We start from the raw sequence: 16,415 nt of genomic DNA, 5'->3' as shown, positions 1-16,415 counted from the left end.
GCCTTTGTGAAAACATTATGGTTAAGTGGGTGGGAAATTACCATCTACTGTAGGCTAGTTAAACCATCATATTTATTGGTTTACCTAAGATATGGAGAAGTGCATCTTAGTCCTAAAGCTCTCTTTGCTTTCATTCTATTTTTCAGTCAATTCATAGTATGTTTTCCATGTAGCTGCTAGAGGGATTTTTGTTTTTTGTTTTGTTTTGTTTTGACTGTTTCTGTGGCATGTAGAAGTTCCCAGACCAGAGATCAAACCCATGCCACAACTGCTGCAGTGACAATGCCTGATCCCTAGCCCACTGTGCCAGAAGGGAACTGCTAGAGGGGTTGCCTTATAATTAGTACAATTTTGGTGAGATGTTTAATTCTTCCCTTCTCCCACTCTGCAAAGCTTCCTACCAAAATTACCATACAATCCAAAGACCTTGCATATTTGAGTAGACTTTGCTTTATCCATCATCTGGTCCCAGGCCACCTCTCCTACCATTTTCCCTGTTATAGCCACTGCCTTCTCCAACAGTCACCTCTTGTCTCCTCCATAAAAATGTTAGCATACTCCTACTACAGGGTCATGCATTTTCTCCGAAAGTTTCTTCTTTAACCTACTTGCGTGTCTTGCCCTCTCTCAAATTCGGTTCATTCACTGTTCAACTGTCTTCTACCCAGAGAGGTCTTCGATTGCTTTTTCTATGCAAAATAGAACCTCCTGCTCTATGCCTCCACATGCCTTTATCTTTCTCTATGTCACTTATCAATATCTGATATTACATTGTTGTTTATCATCTAATTTCCTTACTAGACTGTAAGCTGCTTGGGGGCAAGCACTTTTTCTGACTTGTCATTTCTGTGTCTCTAACATTTACATAGTAACTGGAGCCTAGTGGGTACTTAGTGCATACTTTTGAAGGATGGAATAAATATGAGTTAATGAAAGGGTATGTATAAAAAACATAAAAGTTCTGAAATAGAGAGTGCTGCTCAGGGAGGTTAGTGGGATTGCAGGATTGAGAAATATATGGCTTTAGACTGCCATCAGGTAGCAAGGGCACACTTGAATACTGCTTATGAAAGACAAAGGGGGCATACAGATTGATACTTAAGGGAATAGCTGATGTCTCTGTTAGTTTCTTTGAGTTAAATAAATTTCAATTTTTTAAGTATCATTGAGTTGGGAATCTGAGTTAATGTCCACACTTTGACCAACTTATACACACCATGTTGTGAAGAATACGTAAGAAAAATACCACTGTTAGAAATCTGCAGCACTGGAACTTTTCCACATTTGTGGGATATAAAAAGAAAGAAAGAAAATATATTTACACACATGAATAATCCTTGCTGTGTGTCTCTTCCAGGGCAAAGCAGGGTTTCTCAACAGCTTATTGGACTAACACAGACACCATGGTACAGTTATACCATTTTCTAATGTACGTTTCTCCCTCTGACATTCACATGGAAGTGTGAAACTCTAATTTTCTTAGCTGAACACCAACGACCTGTGACATTTGAATACTTCAGAACAAGTAGGCAGGCTAATGTTATGAAAAGAATGCAGTTTTTACAGGAAGATCATTATTTTCCACAATGGTCCCTATCACCCCTTCTATGCCAGCGATGTTGACTTTCACTGTGTCCTTGAAAAAGCTAAGCTTATTCTCGTTTCACTTGATGTGTTTTTGCTCTTGTTCCCTCTGTTCTCATATTTTTCATGGCTCTTTTTTTTTTTAAGTTTTATTGAAGCATAATTGATTTACAAGGTTGCGATCATTTCTGCTGTCCAACAAAGTGATTCAGTTATGCTGCTAAGTCTTTTTTCTCGCTTATATTTACCGTACATGTCAGCTCCTCAACAAGACCGTCCCTGACTATCTGCACAAACTACCTCCTATTAGTCATGATTTATTAGCTCACACTTTTAGTGTATCGAACATATTATCATTTAAGATTTTGCAGTTCATTTTTATATAAATATATATAGTTTTAAAAATAATAATAATTATTATTTATTCCTTACTGGAAAATAAGGTCTTGAAGAGCAGAAACAAGGCTGTCTTATGCAACAGTGAATCTCCAGTGCGCACAATAGGACTTAGAACATAGGAGGAGTTCCGCAAATATTTCTTGGGTGGATACATGAAATAATGAATATCAACTGAAGCCTTTCTTACCTATGCAGCTTTGGGAAAGTTATACAACTGCACTGAACTTTGGCTGTGTTATGTGTAAAATGAAAATATTAGCATCCAGCTTATAAGGCTTTCATTAAGAAAACATCGTAAATAAGACAATTGGTTTTCTACCAGTCGTTGTGTATATTAGGCATTTGATGACATATGACCTGAGTCCGATTCAGGTCATGAGAAAGAAGAGTTCCTCATTTGATGTAAGAGATTAAGCGATAATAACTGAGAAGTCACAGCATAATTGCTTATATGATGCAATGTGACTCCTGTCTGTCTAGGATACAGACAGACAGAGGAATTCGTAGTCTCCTACAACCACCAATAAGCTTTCACGACATTAAGACACTTGTTTATGTGCTCATGTTTTCTTGTTTCTTCAGCCATAGTCAGGTAAATGGATGTTATACATATATACTTATATATGTCTCTATATACATTCATAAGTATGTTAACATATATTTATGTATAATATATGTAATAGATATTACATATGCCATCGGACATAGAAAAATGTCTAGAGATCTTATTTTATGCTAGTAAAAGTATTTAAACATTATAACATTGATCAAAATTTGTTACCTTTGTTCTGAAATCATTTTTCTCTGCTTGTCTTTATGGAAGCAGCCAAAGTATTTTGTTGAAATTAGCACTTGTACAGTTGGGAGTTAAGCAGACCCTGCAAACGCAAAAACTAGCCAAACTACCAAGAACATCTGTTATCAGTGGACCTTTTAAGCACCCGCTGGCCCTCCTGCTATTCAAGTCCTCTATAGTAGCTTGACCTTTATTGCAAAATTAATTATCTCATCACTCCTCTCTCCCCTTCTGCAGTCATCTTTGAAGTGTAAGAAATCTGCCTAAGATTTGAGAAAGCAGTCAACTTAAATTCATGTAGAGGCATAAACAATGAATAGGGGTTGTGCAACACAGTCCTGATTAATACCTGTGGTCCTAATTATTAAAAAAGCAGGGTTTTTTGTTTTTGTTTTTGTTTTTCCACTTTAAGAGTGTCTTCCCGTGTATAGTGAATGAGATGTTTATATTACTAATAAGTATTTGTTAAATCAAAGGAGGGTGTCTCACACTTGAAATTACACTAAATAGGACAGAGCAAATTGTAGAGAGGGTCAGGATGCAGTGTGGGAGAGACTTTGGGGTCAGAGGGTTTTTCAGTTGCTCCTTGTTCATCTAAATATGGAAGCCAGCTTCCTGTGTGGTCAACCCTGCTGGATTCAATTCTCGAAAGCAAAGAAACCCATTTAAAAAAAAAAAAAAAAAAAAAACTAAAGAAAGAATACTTGTGCAAATAACCTCTTTCCATCTTTCCCAAATCCTCATAAAATACACATGATAATAGTATTTAACTTTCAACTTTTCAGAGGTATTTTCTATGCTTAATTTCATACATAAAATAAAAAACATTAAGGGATCTCCATGGGGCAAAGATTAGCATTAAGATTTCATAGTCCAGTTGAGAAAGCTGAGGCTTTGAGAGACTAGTGCCTGGACAAAATTAGAAGAAGCTACTCAGGACACCAGAGCTCCATGCAGCTCTCTCTGTTTGACCTTATATGAAGAATCCGGGGGAAGGTTCCAGAAAGGAAGTGAAGTAATGTGAGTTGCATGCAAAGTGATGCAGAGAAGACAGGATATACAGTCCTTATCAGGCAACAGTTCAGCAGGATGCTCTGGCAGCCCATGTTCAGAGACCGCAAACTGCAAACCTGAGATAATTTCCGGTGACAACCTGTTCATCTTTTTTTTTTTAATTTCAAAGGCTGAATTAGATTTATGAACTGCTTTCAATCTTCTTAGGAATCAAAGTTTCTATTTATAAGGTCTCACCTGTGGAATTAATACAAATTATGCAAATGGTAACATTTATTTTTAAATCACAGATGTGTGTGTGCTCTCCATTGGTTACCTTAAAAGGTCAGCAGAGGTAACCGTGAGTAAGGAAGTGGGGAATTTCCACTTCTCACCACTTTCCAACCTTATCTCCTCTCTGAACTGACTCTTTGAACTTTCTAATTTTCCTCTTGTGTGGAACATCTCCTAAAACACAGAGAAGTGAGTTGGTTTGGAAAGTATGAGTTGGTATGAGTTTCTTCTTCTTCACTTGAGGCAGTGAAGGTAAAATACAATGTTTGTGAATACATAAACATGGACTCTGAAAAATCTGCCTATTTTTGAAAGTAAAAGACCCAAAAGAATTATACCAAAGATGAGCTACAGTCCTTAACGACACTTTAGTACTTTAGGTAAATGAATTCCAGGCTTCTTAAATGTAGAAAATATTTGGGGGGAATATTCTCAAAGACAGTAATGTTGAAATGGCAAATTTAACATATAGAAATTTTAGGTAGATGAGGGCCTGTATCACCAAGTGATGGAAAAAAAAATATCCATTGGTATTTGAATCTTGATAAATGCACAATGAATTTGAACAGGACTGCTTCTCCTACCTCCTGTGGATGTGTCTGTACCTACTTACATAGTGCAGGAAAACTCTCTAGGTAAAAGATATTCGGGGATCATTAATATTCTTTTGCAATCAATGTGGGGGTTCCCATTTTGGCTCAGTGTCTGTATTAAAGTATTTCTGATGCATTGAATTGGCCTTTACTGAGCCAAGATATTAGGATAGAAAAATGAAGCCCCTAAAAAAGAATTTGCCAGAATGTGGGAGAGGTTAAGGCAGATGTGAAATATCGAAATGGTATATTATGAATAATTTTAAGCTAATGTACTTGACAATTTAAGTAAAATGAACACATTCTATCTCTTTCCCTATCTCTTCTCCATATGGCACTCCCATAATAAGGATGTTGGTGCATTTAACATTGTCCTAGAGTTCTCTGAGACTCTCTTCATTTCTTTTCAATCTTTTCTCTCTTTTCTGTTCTGTATCACCAATTTCCACTTGTCTGTTCTCCACCTCATTTATTTGTTCTTCTGCCTCCTGTATTCTGCTGTCAGTTGCTTCTAATGAATTTTTTAGTTCAGTTATTGTATTTTGCATCTCTGCTTGCTTGTTTTAAGTCTTGTATTTCTTTGCTCAATGTTTGCTCTAAATTATCAGTCTTTGCCTCCAGTTTATTTCCAATGTCTTGCATCATCTTCAGCCTTATCAGTCTAAAGTCTTTTTCATGGAGGCTGAGAATCTCCAGATCACTTAGCTCTTTTTCTGGGGTGTTTTTCTTTCTCCCTTATCTGAGGTACAGTTCTCTGACTTTTCATTTTTATTTTTATAGGTTTTTGGTGTGGTGACTTTTTTGCAGACAGTAGAGTTGTAGCCTCTCTTACTTCTGATGTCTGCCCCCCTTGTGGCTGAAGTTGGTATGGGAGGTCTGCTGTAGGCTTCCTGATGGGAGGGACTGGTGCCTGCCCACTGCTAGGTTGGGCTGATTCCTAGCCCTCTGGTGAGTGGGGCTTTGTCTCTGGGTGAGATTAGAGGTAGCTGTGTGTCAGGGGGGTCTTGAGGCAGCCTGTTTACTGATGGATGGGGCTGTGATCCCACCTGGATTATTGTTTGGCCTGGGGCTTCTCAGCACTGATGGGTGGGGCCAAATTTTCTCAAAATGGCCACCTCCAGAAACACTGATGAATATTCCCGAGAGCTTTGCCTCCAATGTTCTTCCCCCACAACAAGCCAGTCACCCCTCTTTCCCAGGAGATTCTCCAAGAACTGCAGTCGGGTCTGACCCAGCTTCCTATGGAGTTTCTGCTTTGCCCTGGGACCCAGTGCACATGAAAGTCTGTGTGCGCCCTTCAAGAATGGGGTCTCCATTTCCCCCAGTCCTTGGAGCTCTCACGCACAAGCCCCACTGGCCTTCAATGCCAGATGCTCCGGGGGCTCTTTCTCCCAATGACAGATCCCCAGGCATGGGGACTTGATGTGGGGCTCAGAACTTTCACTCCTGTAGGTGAGTCTCTCTGATATGGTTACTTTCCAGTCTGTGGGCTGCCCACCCTGGAGGTATGGGGTTGCTTATATCGTGTAATCACTTCTCCTACCTCTTGATGTGGCCTCTATTTGTCTTCTGAAGTAGGATTTTTTTGAAAGTTTCCAGTCCATTTGGTTTAAGGTTGTTCAGCATTTGGTTGTAATTTTGTTGTTTTTATGAGAGAAGTTGAGCTCCAGTCCTTCTGTTTTGCCATCTTAATCCTTCAGATCAGGGTTAACTCTTGATGCTATACATTCTTTTCTAGAATGTCATATAGTTAGAATCATACAGAATGTAGGCCCTTCAGGAGTTCCCATCATGGTCCAGTGGAAACAAATCTGACTAGGAACCATGAGGTTGCAGGTTTGATCCCTGGCCTTGACCAGTGGGTTAAGGATCTGGTGTTGCCATGAGCTGTGGTGTAGGTTGCAGACATGCTTCGGATCTGAAAAATGAACACATTCTAGATAAATATCTCTTCCAAAATGAAATATGAAGAATTTTTAAAAATAGTAATAGTTTTATAAATATTAAATGTGTTGAATCCATAATTAAATACATCCTCCTTGGGAAATAAATAAAACATGAAAACATAAATTAAATACACTACGCCCAGATGCCCAGATAGTTCTGTGTTCCCATCTACCAAACATTTAAGGAAGAAAAAAGAAATTGTAAGTTCTTTCAGAGAATATAAAAAGATCAGGTCAGGAAAACACTACGACAATGACTCAGATATGGAGAACAAACTAGTGATTACTAGTAGGAAGAGGAAAGCAGCGGGGGGAATCATAGGGGTAGGAGGTGAAAAGCTACAAACTGCTATAGTATGGTATAAAAAAGCTGCAAGAATATATTGTGCACCACTGGAAATAGAGCCAAAAATTTATAACTCTAAATGGAGCATAACTTTAAAAAATGTGAATCAGTATGTTGTACATACATGGTTTTATATCATATTTACATTAAGTATACTTCAGTTCGGGGGGGAGGGGGAGAAGAAAAGCACTCCAATCAAAAAACGACCAGCCAATCTTCCTCCAAAAAAATGGATGTAATATTTTTGAATGTATGTTCAGAAAGCTAAATTCAGCAAAATGTAAAAAATAATATAACACAGCAAAATTGATGTATTCCAGGAATACAATGTTAATTTTCCATTCAAAAAACCAATCAACACAGTTTTCCACATGAACAAATTCAAAGGAAAAAATATTAACTCAAAAGGTACATGGTAGTTTATAAATTTGTCATAAATCTATGATAAAAGCCATAATACACAAAGAATCATAGGAACTGCCTTAATGATTGTAGAAAGATACCTATGAATTGTGTCAGACTTAAGGATGAATAATTGAGAAAGCTTTCCTGAGAAATCAGAAATATGACATGATGGTCAATACCGCCAATGTTGTTGCTGTGGTGGTTGTATTGTTGTGCATTACTGAAGTAGTAGTGCAGTAAGGATAAACAAATATGTATTATAAATAAACAGGCAAAAATGGAAAAGAAAGATCAAACATTTTAATTAGTTTTTTCAAAAATTGAAGTAATAGTAGATTCAAATGCAGTTGGAAAATATCTCTTTAAGCTTCAATAAATTTCTTCCAGTGGCAACGTTTTGCAAAACTGGTATCACAACTGGGATACTGACACTGATGCAGTTAAATACAGAATAAATCCATTACCACCTGAAACATTTTGGTTTTCCTTTTAGAGTCAGATCCACTATCCTCCAGCCTATCCCTTACCCCTTTTTCTCCAGCTGCTGTCCTTAAATCGTGGCAACCATTAACCTATTTCTGTGAGTTTGTCATTTTAAGAATGTTATATAAATGGAATCATAAAGTATGTAACCATTTGGGGTTGGCTTTTTTTTTTTTTTTCTACTCAACATATTTCTCTGGAGATTTGTCCAAGCAGTTCTTCCTTATTGCTGAATAGTATTCCACAGATTGTTTAACCATTTACTCCTTGAGGGGTATTTGGGTTGTTTCCAGTTTTAGGGTTTTATGAATAAAATTGGTTGATGTGAATATTTGTGTATAGATCTTTGTATTAAGATACATTTTTATGTCTCTGGAATAAATATCCTGTGATGTGAATAATGGATTGTTTGGTAAATGCATATTCAGTTTATTACAAAATTTCTCAGCTTTTACAGTGGCTGTATGACTTTATATCCCCATTAGCAATGTATGAGTGAGCTAGTTGCTCCATATCCTTGCCAGTATTTGGTGTGGCTACTATTTTTTTTTTTTTAATTTTAGACATCCTGAAGAGTATGCAGTGACATCTCATTGTGGTTCTAATTTGCATTTTCCTAATGGCTAATGATGTTGCACATCTTTCACATGCTTAGTTGTCCCTGTATGTCCTCCGTAGTGAAGTGTCTGTTCTTTTGCCCAGATTTAATTGGATTATTTGTGATTTTACTATTGTTTTTGGAAGCTCTTTATGTATTCTAAACGCTAATCCTTTGTTGGATGTGTGTTTGCAGCTTGCCTTTCATCCTCTTCATGGAATCTGTCACAGAATAAAAGTTTTTAATTTTGATAAAGGTTGAAATGATACATTTTTCCTTTTTGAATTTTTTCTATTATGAATTATTTTGGGTACCGTCTTTGATACCAAAGTAATATAAAGCTAGCTTCATTAAAATAACTATTTCATCCTCTTCTCTAGAAGAGATAGTATAAAAAATGTTATTAATTCTTCCAACCCAAGCTGCAGCAGTCATGTTCTTAACCCATAGTGTCACAGTGGGAACTCCTAAATTTCTTGATAGTAGGTGAATATAAATATATACATATACAATTGAATTTATATAAAGGATAAGAAATATAGCATAAAATTTTAAAGAGAGAAAATTTCAACTCCATCAAAAATCAAATTTTGGAGTTCCCTGGTGGCCTAGTGGTTAAGGATCTGGCAGAACATTTGGAGAATATTCCACATCCGCTTGAAAATAATCCTTATGTTGTTAAGGATCTGGCATTGTCACCGCTGTGACACAGGTTTGATCCCTGGCCGGGGAATTTCTACATGCCATGGGCTTGGCCAAAAAGAAAAAAACATCAAATATTGGGGAATCAGTGTCTCAAAGGACAAAACTGTGAAATATTGACACAAACAATTGATATATCATGCTTGAGAATGAACAAAGTTAGTATTGTAAGCTTGCCTTCTCTTTTCAAGTTGATTTTAAAATTCATTTCAACTCCCCTCAAAAATCTTAACAGATTACTTTTTAAATGAAAAGTAACAAACTGGTACTAAGTTTACATAATTCTTCGAAAGTCTATATGTGACCCAGGTACAAAGAACAAGGTGAATAGACTCTAATTTCTATTAGAAAGGACGAAGAGACAAATTGTCTACTGGATAGGAAATCATTACAACCAGCAACAACTACTGAAAAAGATTTATCAAAGAGAAATCTGTATTGTTCTTCATATTCAAGATCTGGAACTTTATGTCCTAGCTTACATTTATCTTGATCTCCTAACAGGAAATTTTAAAACCACATCAGGTAACTTGAAAAAACAAAATTAAGTGCTATTGTCCAAACACCATGGAGGTTTTCTACGGTAGAGAATTTAAAGAAGTGGGTGGGGAGTAGCAATATTAGATAAAAAGAAAACAAAATAAAGCCAGTTCATATCAAGAGTAAAAGCTTAAAATGAAGAAGTTTAACATGTATTGTGATACAAATGATAGATCCTTGGATAGGAAATCATAAATGGATACAACTTGAAGATTAATCACCATTACTGGATGAACTTAGAGAAGCTGCTGTATTTAACTGGGCTGTGCTCATTTAACACATATTTAATGGGCACCTACTTTGTGCAAAACACTAAACTAGGTACTGGAAATACAGATCTGGCAAAACAGCTATGATATCTATGCTTTTAAGGAGTATGCACTCTATCAAGTAGACAATTAGTAATTAGTTTTTCTCATTTTCTCTTGGTCATTGTAGCTCAAGTTTTAATATGTCATTGACTAAAACAAAACCTTCTGGTGTCATTGATTTTTCTATACTGCTTTTTCATTCTCCATTTTCTCTCACATTTCATTATTTCCTTCCATCTCCTTGCTTTATGTTTAGTTGACTCTTTTATTTCTAGTTTCTTCAGAGAGAAGGTTAGCTTATTGATTTGGATCTCTTTTCTTTTTTACTATAGGTGTTTATAGCAATACATTTTCCCTCTAAGCCCTACTTTTGTTGCATTCCACAAGGATTGTTTTTGTTGTTTGTTTGTTTTATAGGTATGTACTTATTTTTTATAATCTAAAATATTTTCTAATTTTATGTGACTTCTTTTTTGTTATTTAGGAGTGTATTGTTTAGTTTCTATGTATTTATGAATTCCCCAAATTTCCTTCTGCTTCTAATTTCTAATTTCATTCATTTGTAGTCCAAGGATATAACTTATATGATGGCAGTCATTTTAAGTTGATTGAGACTTGTTTTAACTTATGCTGACCTATCATATGGTCTATTTGTAGAATGTTCTGTGTCCACTTGAAAATAATGCTGAGGTTTTTTTTAATGTTCTATGAATGTTTAAAACATGTAGTTGGTTGTGCTGATTGAAGTTCTATTCTCAATTTTTTGAGGATTTTCCATATTGTCTTCCATAGTGGATGCACCAATTTACAGTTCCACCAACAGTGTACAAACTTCTATGTTCTCCCCATTGTCTCTAATATTTTTGTTTTATTTTTTGATAATAGCCTATTCTGGTGGTGTGAGGTGATATTTTATGGTGGTTTTTCACTTGATTTTGCTTTTGCTTTTGGATTTAATATTTACTGGTGCTGAACATCTTTTTATGGACCTGTGTCCATCTCCATGTCTTGTTTAAAAAAATGTCTATTCAAGTCTTCTGCATATTTTTAATGCATTTTAAAAATTTTAATGTTGGATTCACTTTTCTATTTCCAAAGCCAGATTTACCCTGATACCAAAACAAGACAAGTACACTACAAAAAAAGAAAGAAAGGCAGACAAGTACAGGTCTATATTCTTGATGAACATAGATGTAAAAATATTCAACAAAATAATAAATAGCAAACAGAAATCAGCATTACACTAAAAGGATCATACACCATGATCAAGTGAAATTTTGTTCAAGGATACAAGGATGATTCAATACCCACAAATCAATCAACATTGTATACCACATTAGCAAAAAATTAGATAAAAATCACATGATCATTTCAATAGATGTATAAAACATTTGACAGAATTCAACATCCGTTTATGATAAAAACTTTCAACAATGTGTGCATGGGAGGACACACCTTGACGTAATAGAGGCATATATGACAGACCCATAGATAATGGGAATGCCAAAAACTTTTCTTATAAGGTCGGGAACAAGACAAGAATGTCTGCGTTCACCAACCACTTTTACTCAAGATGGTATTGGAAGTCCTAACCACAGCAATCAGATATGAAAAAGAAATAAAAAGCACCCTAAGTTTAAGGGAAGAAGTAAAACTTTCACTATTTGTAAATGACATGATATATAGAAAACCCTAAAGACTCCACCCAAAAAAACCCTGCTAGAAATAGTAAATGAATTCCGTAAAGTTACAGGATACAAAATTAATATACAGAAATCTGTGGCATTTCTACATGCTAACAACAAACCATCGGAAAAGAGAAACTATCAGCCCCATTTTCAATTGCACAAAAAGAATAAAACACCTAAGAATAAATTTAACCAAGTAGGTAAAATATCTGTATTTTGAAAACTTACTGATACTGATGAAAGATTTTGAAGAAGACAAAAACAAGTGAAAAAAATATTTAGTGCTCTTGGATTGGGAGCCAATATTGTCAAAATGTCTGTACTACCCAAAACAGTCTACATATTCAATGCAATGCCTATCAAAAATACCTGTGACATTTTTCAAAAAATGGGACAAATAATCATAAAGTTGATATGGAACCAAAAAAGACTATGAATAGCCCAAGCAATCTTGAAAAAGAAGAACAATGCTGGAAGTATTATGTCCCCCGATATTGACATACTACAAAGTTACAGGAAAAAAAATATATGTGTAGTATGGTACTAACAAAAAAAAACAAAGACAGTGATCAGTTGAACAGAATTGAAAGCCCAGAAATACATGGACATTTGATTTATGGCAAAGGAACCACAATGGAGAAAGGATAGATTCTTTAATAAATGATGTTGAGAAAACTGGACAGCTATATACAAATAATGTAATTAGATTACTATCTTACACCACACACACACACACACACACACACACACACACACCAAAAAAGCCCTCAAAATGGATTGAAAACTTAAACATAATATCTAAAACCATATAATTCCTAGAAGTAAAACATAGGCAGTACACTCTTTAACATTAAGTCTTAATGACATTTTTGTGGATCTGACTCCAAAGGCAAGGGAAACAAAAACGATAATAAGCAAATGGAAGTATATTAAACTAAAAAGTTTATACACAGCAAAGGAAACCATTGTCAAAACAAAAAAGGCAACCTACTGAATGATAAAAGGCATTTTCAAATCACATGCCCATCAATAAGTTAATACCTAAAACATACCAAAAACTCATACAACTCAAAAATAAAAATCCCAGACAACACTATTAAAAATGAGTGAAGATCTGAATAGACATCTCTCCAAAGAAGACATACAGATGCCCACAGGTGCATGGAAAGATATTCAGATCACTAATTATTAGTGATGCAAATAAAATGCAAAATCAAATGAAAATCACCATGGAATATTAACTTACATCTATTAGAATGGGCTATTATCAAAAAGACAAAAATTAACAAATGTTAGGATGTGGAGAAAAGGGAACATTTGTACACTGTTGGTAAAACTGTAAATTAGTGCAGCAACTATGGAAAACTATGGAGAGTCCTCAAAAAATTAAGACTAGAACTACCTTATGTCTCAGCTATTCCACTTCTGGATATTTATTTGCAGAGCACAAAAACAGTAATTTGAAAAGATATATATGCACTCCTATGTTCATTGTAGCATTATTTATAGTAGCAAAGTTATAGAAACAACATAGTGTCTATCAATGAATTAAAAGATGAAGAAGCTGTGGTATATATAGAAAATGAAATAAAACTCAACCATTACAATAATGAAATCCTGCCATTTGTAACAATAGGATAATCCCTGAAGATATGCTAGGTGAAATAAATTAGAGGGAAAAAATACCATATTATTTCACTTTATGAGGATAAAAATCAAACAAAAATAAACAAAAACAAACTTATAGGATATGCTAGGTGAAATAAATTAGAGGGAAAAAATACCATATTATTTCACTTATATGTGGATAAAAATCAAACAAAAATAAACAAAAACAAACTTATAGGTTATTGGTTTCCAAAGGGGAAGGAGGTTGGTGAGGTGGGTGAAATGGTTGGTATCTAGACTTGTGTTAGTGTTTACAGATATTGAATTATAATGCTATACACCTGAAACTTATATAACAATATGGAACTCGTATTATGCACGTATTGATATGCTTGTTAGTGCTCCACAGCTCTTTGAGGCTCTGTTCATTCCTTTTATTTCTATTTCCCAGACTTGATAATCTCAATCAATTTATCTTCAAGTTCATCAATTCTTTCTTCAGCCAACACTTCCATTTAGCCCTTCTAGTTGTTTTTTAATTTCACTTGTCATTTTATTATTTTTTATAGGCAAGAAATAGATTTATTAAGATAGGACACTTGTGAGAGATGCCGGTGGGCAGGGAAGAAGGCTCTGCTCACTTGTAATTTTCAACTCTAGAGATTTCATTGTTTCTTTTTGTGTAATCTCTATATATTTATTGAGATTTTCTACTTGCTAATACATTATTCTCACACATGGTTAAGAACATGGTTGCTTTAGTCCTTTGAAAATATTTAAAATAGCAGATTGAAAATCTTTGCCTCATTCTTTTCTTGTACAGAGACTTAAGGTCAGTCAGCAGTGAGAATTTAGTGTCTTCTCAGGTCTTCCTTGAGCATGTGCACAGCCCTACACATGCACGTAGCAGTCCATATTCCTGGTAATGTATTAAATCTTTTCAAAGCCTTGTATAAACAGCTTATCTCCCAAGTTTATCTCAAGGTTTTTTTGTTTTGTTTTGTTTTGTTTTAAATCAGCCCTCTCTTTGCCTTAATTCTTAATTCTATCTCAGGAAGTTATACTATTTAGCAACTGGGACTGATTGTTTTTGACAAATTCCCCTGGGGGAAAAGCTGTTTGCACTGAGCAAGTTCTATTTGACTGTTTCAAGTTAAGTAAAGGTATACCTGACAGGTGGGAATTTCCAGGGAAATGCCAGTTAGTTCAAATAATGACTACTCTGAGTATCATGTTTTGAGGACCCCAAATTTATTATGTCCCCTTCAGTTCCTGTTATGCTACTGTTTTCCACAGCTAATGTAACTGGCAGCCTGTTGGTTTTTAAGGCTATTATGAAGGTGAGAAGAAGGGGATGGGAACAGAGCAAGAGAAAACACCACAAAAGTCACTGTTCTTGGAGTTCTCATCGTGGCGCAGTGGTTAACAAATCCGACTAGGAACCATGAGGTTGTGGGTTTGATCCCTGGCCTTGCTCAGTGGGTTAAGAATCCAATGTTGCTGTAAGCTGTGGTGTAGATCGCAGATGCAGCTCGGCTGCATTGCTGTGGCTCTGGTGTAGGTCGGCAGCTACAGCTCGGATTGGACCCCTAGCCTGGGAACCTCCATATGCTGCGGGAGTGGCCCTAAAAAGACAAAAAGGCAAAAAAAAAAAAAAAAAATCACTGTCCTTAATGAGATGCAACTGTTTTCTTCAATAAATTATAGTAGATTTTTACAAGGCTTTGGTTAATATCTGGCATTCTGAGGAAGTTGATTTTTGACTTTTTTGTCAGTGTTACTGTTGATTTTATAACAGGACAGCTTTTTGTAGGTCATAACTCCATTCCTGCTGATGTTTGGCCAGATAATTAAACATGTAATTATAATGAAGTACATTTATTTTTTTGATAGTAAAAATAAAGGGAGCTATAGAAACACATTGAGGGATTTACTCAAGTATGAGGATAGGTTTATGTGAAAAGGAATATTCAATATAAGGGTAAAGCTGAACATAGATTTTCCAGGTTAATAAGGCAGGAGAAGAGATCAAATAGTATAAATAGTACAAGTCTCAGAGATGGGAGGAGAAATAACCAGATAGAGGGACTGAATAAATCCAAGAAGCTGTAATAAATTTAGAGAGTGAAGCAGGAAACAGAGCCAAACTACATAGGAGCAAATTAATGCCGTTAAGTGGTTTAGAACTGTTCTAAGTACAGTGATAAATCTCTAAAGTGTTATAAATTGGGTACTAACTGGGATCAGATATTCATTTTTTAGAGGGATCACTCAGGCCAACCAACACAGGAGGAACGGGAATAAACTGTGGCCATAAAGAAATAATTGTATTCAAGACTAGTGTAGGGGCAGTAGAGATGAAGGAAAGTTGATGAATTAAAGACCTGTTTAGTAAGACAGTCTATGATTAATTAATTGGATGATGGAATTCTAGGAGAGAAGATGCAGAAACAGAATGTCAGAGATGGTCCTCATGTTTCGATTCAGACAATAGTGAGCACTCTTCTTTGAATAATACAGAGAATAAAGAATAATATAGACTTAGAGGAGAATCAAAATGATGGTTAGTGGTCACAGGTCTGGAAACTATGGGGGAATTCAACTTTTTTCTTTCGGTCGCACTTGAGGCATATGCAAGTTCCCGGGCCAGGAATAGAATCTGAGCCACAACTGTGACCTACTCTACAGTTGTGGCGATGCTGGATCCTTAAACCCTCTCCTCCGGCAACCAACTATGTATCATCTTGATAGACATTTGGATATATGGTTCTAGCCCTAAGCAAAGGAATCTAATCAAGAAAATTATATCTAGGAGTTCCCATCTTGGCTCAGTAGAAACGAATCCTACTAGTATCCATGAGGATGAGGGTTCAATCCCTGGCCTTGCTCAATGGGTTAGGGATCTGGCGTTTCTGTGAGGTGTGGTGTAGGTTGGCAGCTGTAGCTCCGATTTGACCTCTAGCCTGGGAACTCCCATACACTGTGGGTGTGTCCCTAAAAAGCAAGCAAACAAACAAACAAACAAACCTATGTTATTTATATTCGGACCTTACTATCTTTTGATTTAGAAAGTAATTTTCTACGTGCAGTGGATGCATAAGCATGTCCACACTCTGTCCTGAAGAACTC

The sequence above is a fragment of the Sus scrofa genome, chromosome 5 (genome assembly GCF_054392235.1).
Source record: "Sus scrofa isolate SSC_HxYL_T2T_F1_AM1 chromosome 5, Sscrofa_HxYL_maternal_Yorkshire_Landrace_v2.0, whole genome shotgun sequence".
In the NCBI taxonomy this organism is placed as follows: Eukaryota; Metazoa; Chordata; class Mammalia; order Artiodactyla; family Suidae; genus Sus; species Sus scrofa.
Note: the sequence above shows the minus strand (reverse complement) of the source record.